General features: G+C 43.5%; 1 protein-coding gene and 1 long non-coding RNA gene across 2 annotated transcripts in view; both read left to right on the top strand.

The window, feature by feature from the left end:
* Nucleotides 1-8,927, top strand: part of RFTN1 (raftlin, lipid raft linker 1) — a 180,608-nt gene that overhangs the window by 136,474 nt on the left and 35,207 nt on the right. The gene's annotated exons all lie outside the window — the stretch shown is intronic.
* Nucleotides 796-8,927, top strand: part of LOC111740058 — a 22,868-nt gene continuing 14,736 nt past the window's right edge. The window contains exon 1 of the long non-coding RNA XR_002780451.1: nt 796-875. This is a non-coding gene — a long non-coding RNA (uncharacterized LOC111740058). The remainder of the gene's footprint in view (nt 876-8,927) is intronic.

Genomic DNA, 8,927 nt, shown 5'->3' with positions numbered 1-8,927 from the left:
CATTAACAAAAAAGGGGGCTGAAGGCTCCTCCCTTAATGTCTTCTGCAGGAATAGGGACCCTGTTGTGATTTTCTTTACACCCTTGTTGCCCAGACAGTCTTGAATCATGCTGTAGGTGTAGTGTATATTTGTCGAATGGTACAGAACTCAGAACCTGGTACATTGACTAATGCAATGCCCAAGGAAACGTTTTCAGTGGTAAATCATTTGGGAAAACTCTCCCTTCCCCCAAATTCCACCTCTCGACAAGAGCTGCCTAAAGTGTTGTCTGTACAACAGCCCACACCATGTGAACTTTCAAGAATCAGTGCATCTAGAATGAGTCTGACAAGCTCAGATCTGGTGTGTTATATCTATCCCCCTTCAAAAAAAAATCTTTTAACCTAAATATAGTTTTCTTCCAAAAACTGTCTCTAAATGGCTGTGTTTTACCGTGAATAAGTTCTCCCCAGTGCATCCTGACGTTGGAGCGTGAAAAGGAAGGTAAACGCATGAAATCAAATGATGATTGCTAACAATGAAATTTGGGCTCATAAAATCAAGGATATTATTCAGAACTGCGAGGTAAATTAGTCTCATTCATTCTGATGGGGCTAGACTCTATGGCTGTGTGTGCCTTCTTTAATTAACATGCTGAAAAGATGTTCTGATTGGGATTATTAATGAATGCAGTGAAAATTTTTGCTGCTTGTAAGGCTTCTGCCACAGACGTTTTACAGAATACTCCCCTCCCTCCCCGTCTTTCTCTTTTTTCACAGATTCCTTACGCGGCTTGACAGATGGAGTATTCATCTTTGAAGCTGTTTCCCCAGAAGATAGCAAAACCATGCAGGGCTATGATGCTATTGTTGTCGAACAATGGACGGTCCTGGAAGTAAGTGTGGGATTGGCAGGGGCATTTTTTTTTTTTGTTGTTCAGATGGTGACTGTTTTGTTCACTTGCTGGATCTGCCTGTGGCTGCTGTTCAGCTGTGGCTTTCCTCTGAAAGGCAGCTTGACCTGGGTAGATCCCACAAGGACCCCATTCGTCCTTTCATGCCCCTCATTTTCCAGCCTTCAGTTGGGGAATGGGCCCCATGTATCCCTTTCTGTAGGAAAAACATGTGGCATCAGACCCTTTGGTGTAAAAGATTCTTCTTTCATTAATTTGCCTATAACTGAAAACTCTAAGTGACATAAATAAGGCAAACACACAGTTTGTGGCCTCTGTAATAATAAAAGCAGCATCGTTATTGGAGCTAGACCCTATGGCTTCCTCTGCCAGAGATCCTCCGAAGACATTTATGCACGTGTGCTCACTTAATCTCCACAATAAGCCTATGTGCTAGGTACCGCGATGGCTCCTATTTTACAGATGAGGAAACTGAGGCACAGAGAGGTTAGGCCCCTTGCCTAATGTTACACATTAAGTGCGGAAGGATGTCTTTGAGAAATGTTGACCCTTGAGGCCACCAAATTACAGTGGGCAGAGGAATTGCTCAAGCCACTTTCCTCTGGGACTTTGGAAGAGCCGATTTATTTCTCAGACTCTGGTGTGTACTTTAAAGGCATTTCTGCAACTATGGAAGCATGGACTTTTTAGGCTCCTCTCTTGTCCACCCAGCATCCTGGATGTAAAGGGAGAAGCTGTTTGAGCGTAGAGGACTGATTGCTGAATGCTCTCGAGTAGGCCCTGGAGGAACACAGGAGTGGTGTTGCTCTAAGGGGGCCCTGACAAACCTGGATCTCTGTGCCAAAGTAAGACTGAGGTGGATGCAGCTCTTTGTGAGGGGTGTGGATAACGGGATCCACTGGACAGCATGTGCTCGCCGTGCCCTCGGCACTCTTGGGAACTGCAGCCTGGAGGCGAGTCCCTCATCTGGTTTCTGGGGTGGGGCGCCCCAAGGGCACCATTACTCAGCAACTGCTTGCAAGTGTGACAGCAGCAGAGTACAAAGAAAAACTGTAGCAATCAGAAACAAGCATTCCAAAAACATAGCATCCAGGGAGAGTTAGGGTCAGGGCCAAGAGTCCTGAGGGCATAAGTAGTAAGGAAAGTAAGGAATCAGATAATGACCTGGTTTGTGATCAGGCTCCATCAGCTCCTCCTGCCTGACCTTGATCCCAGTGAGTCTTCATGCCCTAACTGGAAATGGGGTGCAAAGAAAGTGAGACTCGGTCTGAATTGCACAGTCCAACACAGCAGGTCATATACCCACTTAGGACCCTAAACTTCTTCAACTGTTAAGATGGGGGCAGTGCAGTTCATCCAGCCCACCACATTAACGAGGTACTTGAGGACCCCATTAAAACAGCCTCCATGCCTTAACACTCAGTTTGCTCTGTAACAGCTGGCTGTAACAACAAGCCATGCATGGCTGCACCAAAAACAGGTGCATGTGGGGAATCAATTGGCAGGCAATGAAAAAGATGACTTGATGGCAGTAATCCAAGATCATCTAAGAAAGTCGTTCTCAAAGTGTGGTTCCAGGACCAGCAGCATCAGCATCACCTGGGAAGTTGTTATAAATGCAAGTTCTTAGGCCCCACCTGGACCGACTGAATCAGAAACTCCAGCCATCTCTGTTTCCACAAGCCCTCCATGGGATTCTGATGCACAGTCAATTTTAGGAACCAGTGTCTAAAAGAACAGTACAGATGCCACTCTCACCATGTATCTGTGATCTCATTATTTGATGAAAGGGGTGATGAAAAGAGTACCCCAGTGATTTGTCTTTCTTTAGCCTTTGATGCTAACTGTGACCTTGATGCGTAACATGTAAAATTTTTGTGGGAGGGAGATAAGGTTACAAACTAAATAAAGGACACTTGTCTTTTTAATGTAAAGGTCACTTTTATGGGTTAAGACGTTAGATCAGAAAATATTAACATTTATCAGAAACTTTTCTTGGATTCACAGATTGGTTACTGTTAAGTTTACCAATTTTATTTCTTTCTCAGATGTTTGAACTTTTCCCCTAGACCTCTTACATGTTTGTGCATGAATCTATTAGGCAATGTTAGTTTTGGCTCATGTCATTGTCCCCTGTTACCATCCCTGACCACCCCCACACACACACTTCAAGAATGCCTCGGCTTTTCCCAGGAATCCTTGGAAATGAAATAGGATTTTAGGGACCTGTGATAAGCCCAGTGGTGTGCAGCAACTTATAAAACCAATATCCCAACTCGATATTCAGTGACAAATTCAGTCAGATTGGTAGCTTGAAATTGGCCATGGTGGAAGTATTCCACCATGGAAACTGTCAAATGCTAGAAATTAGGGTTTTTTCTCCCTAGAGAGCTGGTCGTAATTGTTTACCAGAACACCACTGGATGGGCCTTTATTTTCTCACATTTTAAATTATATTGTACAGGTGCGGCTGGCATCTAGTTAGGCAGAAACAGATCTTCTTAATTTTCATGACAGTGATGACAAGTGGATTGATGGTTTTGATGTTGTTCACCAGTTTTTCCTGCTCAAGTCTTCAGACTTGCTCTTCCCTATGGTGTCTATGGAACATCTCCAAATTTCCCACAGTGGACGGAGACTGCTCTCCCTTTTAGCAGCATCAGCCTCTCAAGGGAAAAAGAAGAGATATCTTTTAGACAGACTATAGCCCTATGGGTTTCTCTTTCTCTTTGTAGCTGGTGTAGGCAGCCCTCAGGACTCAGCTCATAAGTACCTCCTCCAGGAAATCTTTCAGACTTCTTCAAGGTTAAAGGCCCTTCCACTGTGTTCCCATGATTCTACATTCATAAGCCTATCTCCTATTATACTCATTTTTATTTATTCATGCACTTTTCTCTCTTCACTCTGAGTTTCTTGGCCTGGGGATGTTCATCTTTGTTCTCCTGGGCACCTAGTAAATGTTTCCTGAATTGGGATGAAGGCCTTTGGTTCAGCCCAAGGCTAGACTAACATTTCTCAAACTTGAGCTTGTATCAGAATCACCTGCAGAAATTTTTAAAACTCAGCTATCCAGGTTCTATCCCCAGGATTTCCTATTCAGCCCACTTTAAGAATCTGGCCTTAGGGGAACCATGTGTGTAAAGCTGGGTTATCAGCACGGCCCAGCAGTGTCCAGTCCACAGCAGGTTTGCCTACAGCTTAGCTCTTTAAAGAGACTCTGTCAGACACCCACTCCGACCTACAGACAGGCAGGCCCTCTTCTGCGTGCCCCTTCACGTGGGTGGGTATCAGTCCAGCTCCCTCATTTTCTGCCCTCGAGACCCAGCTACTTCCTCTCTTCCTCACCCTTTTGGCCTATGGGAAAGGTCTTCTCTGTTCAAACCCTGGCCAGGTCCCTCTTGGCTTGTGGTTGACCCTGCTTTTCTGGTAACCACTGCCCTTCCAGGCTACCACATAAGCTCTTGGGCTCTGACCTCAAACATCTCTAAATAGCTATTTCTCTTTTCTCACGACTGGCACTGACTTGTCCCTTTCCTGCCTCTTCATTCCTGTGCATATCAATATCCCCAGCTGTGGACAGATGTGCCATTCCAGTTCAGCCACATCTTCCTGGCTTCCCACCCTCTCTCTCTCCACACACACATGTATACCACACATAGCAGAAAACCTACCTCACTCTTCACAGTTCTGCAAACAGTGCAGCATCTGGTGTGGGTATGCATCCTGGCTCTCATTCCAAATGAGTAACTGAATGTATAAAAAATAAACCACCCTCTCTTCGTTTTTCCATTTTTCGATTGTGTAAATGGGGGCACTGGTAACAACCTCTCAAAGTTGATGAGAATTAAAAGATAATATATTTAAAAGTTGTGAATGTAGTAGTTAGCATATAATAAGTAAATACTACTTCCTTTGTAGTCACCTGGTATCATCAGTTAGAAAGATCCTCTCCCTGTTGACCTTGATCTTGCTCTAAAAAGCACAGAAGAGGTTGGGCTAGGGAAAGTGCAGATTCAAACACAAATAATTGCATTTTTCTCCTTTGGAAACCTATGGCCTAAAATTAAAGGCAGTGTGCAAGTCCATCCATAGGGCATTTATAGTGGGTATTTTACTTTCTTTGAGTTTACAATCTACCACAGTGGTCCCCAACCTTTTTGGCACCAGGGACGGGGGCTCCTATGAAAATCTAATGCCTGATGATCTGAGATGGAGCTGAGGCAGTAATGCTAGTGCTGGGGAGCGGCTGCAAATACAGATGAAGCTTCCCTCGCTCTCCCATTGCTCACCTCCTGCCGTGTGGCCCAGTTCCTAACAGTCTGTGGACCTCCTGAGGGCTGGGGACCCCTGATCTAGAGTGTGAGCAGAAAGGGTGATTCTTTGAGAGGAAAGAGAAAAGCTACATGAATGAATAGGTAAAGAGTAGGAGACAGAGGCAGGACCCTCTTCTCTCTGAGTCGGCATATCCTTCAGCCTGACAACCCAGCAGAGTTTTTGGACACCATCAGGGCCCTTGAGCCATAGAGCCTTCTCCATCTCCATCACTTTCCCTGGAATGCCTTCAAGTTCATCAGTGCTTCTCTTGAAGTATGCTGCCAGAACTGAACGTAAGACAGTAGCAAAAGCACTTTTAATTGATGCAATTGATATGGTGGCTGATGGATAAATTGAAAAAGTCACTTAAAAAGAGCCAACTAAAATCATATTCGTATCTTACACGTTTTATTTTAATGTAGAATATTTAAATACACATCCATTTGCCAATCTTCGAGTTTGGGATCTGCTGATTGGAATTCCACTTCATCTTTCTTGTTATAAACCACATCCAAAGTACGTTGTCACCAATATATGGCGTCAGTTTCTTTAAATCTAGGAAAGGGATCTGACTACAGAATCCTTTTGTTTTCAAGATTTTTTTTCCTAGTCTTTTCCAGCTTTTTCCCCCCACATCTAATTCAGCCACGGTTCTTACTTTTAACCATGTCCTTTGTCAAGTCTCTTCAAAGCATTCAATTTCGTTTTCCTAGAAGCAACTACTCTTTCACTTACTACCAGTTTAAATAATTTAAATTAAGATGCATCATTATGATAATGGTTTTAACTGACCTAAGCAGGTCTGGGAACACATTAGGCTCACCCATGATATGCTCGGTTGCTGAGATCAGAAGGGCACGAGCATCCTGGAGAGCAGCCTTCTACCTGTGAGGGCTTGGTCTCCCTAAAGCTATACTTAATCTGCTGGTGCAGTTAGAGGTCGAATTCATTACAGATTTCTTCCTGTGAGGTTCTGTGTAGGCAGCTCTCTCCATCCTCTACCTGTGCATTCCATCTGTTGTTGGACTGACTCCCAGCTCATCTCACCCTATTAGTTTCTACCCATTTTTCCAGCCTGTTGAGACATTTCTGATCATGGTTATATCATCCTACATTTGTCAGGAATCATCCCAGCTTTGGCTTCTCTGAAGGTTTCATATGTAGGGTGGCTCCTGTCCCATGCAATGTCAGACAGACTGGATGGAGGACACAGTCCTTTGGCATGCTGTCAGAATCTCTCCTCTAGTTCCTAATGCTACCCAAACGTCTCTGCAGATGGCCTGACTGTTCCACCTAACATGTCACCATCTTATCCCTAGAGGATTCATGAGAGGCTTGGTAAGATGCATTTCTGTACTTGAAATTCACTCTGGGGCATACCTCCACCCCACCTGTCCCATAGTCTTGTCCAACAATGTATTAGGTCTTACTTGTTCATCATGAACTTCTTTAGGCTGCTGGGAAGCAACCTTTTGTTGCCAAGGGCACCCAACCACCTTTTAAATAACCTGCACTAGGATTTGCCAGGGAGTAACACCAATTTCTATGGTATCTAGAATTCACCACCTTCTGCTCTGACAAGGAAGCCAATATTTGCTCTGTTTAACCATCTGGCATTTTTTTCATTACCACAGTTTCTCCAGGATCATTACTTTGGTTCTGAGATCATAGCCTCTAGGGCCAAAAACAGTTCTCCTCCTTCTTTCTGTGATACAGAAGATTTTCCGGTGAATGATCACTGTCGTGAAAGGACCAGGGCTGACGACGCAGCCCCTTCCAGGCTGTACCTCCACTCTTTTTCCAGCCCAGAGCAAGTCACAGCACAGACGAGGTCTGCGAGGTGCTCAGGACATCCTTAGATCTTTCTAGCAGCTCTCAGTGCTTTTGTCTTGATCAAATCTCTTGTGTCCCACCTCAGCTTTGATAGTGACACACCACCGTGCCAAATGGTATAGCTGAGCATTTTTCTTAAAATGTAATTCATGTAGGCTTGATGAATTTAAAATGTGAGGTACGCTTTGGAGAGCAGGTTGCTAACCTCTATTAAAAAGTTTAAATAGCCACTCTACCCACAACTCAGCAAGTTCACACCTCATGTCCATCTCTTCTAGAGAAACACTTTGTTTACCAAAAGGCACAGGCAAGGACATCATTTCAGTGTCATTAGTAACAGAAAAAAAGGAATCAGTGTACATACATGTTCTTTAGTAGGGAAATGGTTACATAAAGGATGGTGATCCTTGTTACGGGTGTAGTCATTCTGCATAAACTGATGTGGAAGGAACTCCAGGAAATGTTAAGTGAAAACCAAGTTGTAGAATGATACTGTGATGGTTAATTGTATGTGTCAATCTGACTAGGCTATGGTACCCAGTTGTTTGATCAAATACCAATCTAGGTGTTGCACAGAAGTTATTTCTTAGGTGTAGTTAGCATTCAAATCAGTAGACTTTGAGTAAAGCAAATTACTAATCCTCCGTAATTAGGTGGGCCTCATTAAATCCATGGAGGGCCTAAGAGAGGGCCTGCCCTGCAGACATTGGACTTGCCAGCCCCACCCCCAATCAGATGAGCCAGTTCCTCAAAAGCATTATGTCTCTCTTCCTCTCTTCCTCCATCTTTCTCTCTCTCCTTCCCTCTCCCTTTCTCTCTCTCTCTCTCTCTCTCTCTCTCTCTCTCTCTCTCGCTCTCTCTCCACATCTGTATTTGTATTCTTCTCTCCCCTCTTTCTCTATCTATCCTGTTGGTTCTGTTTTTCAAGAAAACCCTGACTAATACAGATACAAACAATGTGATGCCTAATGGGGAAAACCTTCACAAAACAACATGATGTAATTTCTGTGAGTATATGTAAACGCAGGAAAAAAGGCCTGGTAACAGAGGTTGCGTGTGACTTGGTATGGAAGGATGAAAGATAGCTTTACCTATAATATTTTCACTCTATATAGAGAAATATTCCTTTTACTTAAGTTTTTAAAAATTAATTTTTAAAAACAACTAGTTATGTCTCATCATACTTTCTCTTCTCTTAGGCTTTAGATATATAGTTGACCCATGAATAATGCAGGGGTTAGGGGCACTGACCATCGTGTAGTCGAAAATCTGCGTATAACTTAAGTTGGCCCTCTGCATACACGGATTCCTAAACATGGATCAAAAATACAGTTGACTCTTGAATATCATGGGTTTGAACTGCACAGGTTCACTTAATCTACTTACTTTCTTCTTGTAGAAAAGGAAGTAAAACGGGAATTGAATTGAATAATTCTACTTTCTATTGTCTTCAATATATATTTTTTGTACAATTTCTTGCTTTGAACATAGTATTTAAAGGTGTGTGTATGTGTATACATGTGTGTAGTCGCATACATCTAATCTCATTCTAGGTTTCTTCTTCCTCCTTTTTTGCGTTTGCCTCACTTACGTCACTGTTTCTAGAGGATCAGTTACCTTCCCTCTATCCTTGTAAATCCACTCATCAGTCTCTACAGACTCACCGATTTCCTTAGTTACCTTCTAAGGAAACCGATTTCCTTAGTTACCTTCTTAGTTAGCTTTTATTCTGTAGTGACGCTTCCACCTGGAGCCAGCTTCCCTGTGGGCGTTTCTTGCCATGGGGCCCTATTGAACCTTCTCCTGAACTTCTGAGGTCTTTTTGCATCTTGTCCCTGGAAAGGACCGCTAGTGCTCTTTGGCTGTTTGGAACTTGGAGGAATACTT

This window comes from Pteropus vampyrus, unplaced genomic scaffold, assembly GCF_000151845.1.
Source record: "Pteropus vampyrus isolate Shadow unplaced genomic scaffold, Pvam_2.0 Scaffold1, whole genome shotgun sequence".
NCBI classification, from domain to species: domain Eukaryota; kingdom Metazoa; phylum Chordata; class Mammalia; order Chiroptera; family Pteropodidae; genus Pteropus; species Pteropus vampyrus.
The sequence above is the reverse complement of the archived record's forward strand: the minus strand, read 5'-3'. Positions and strand labels throughout refer to the sequence as shown.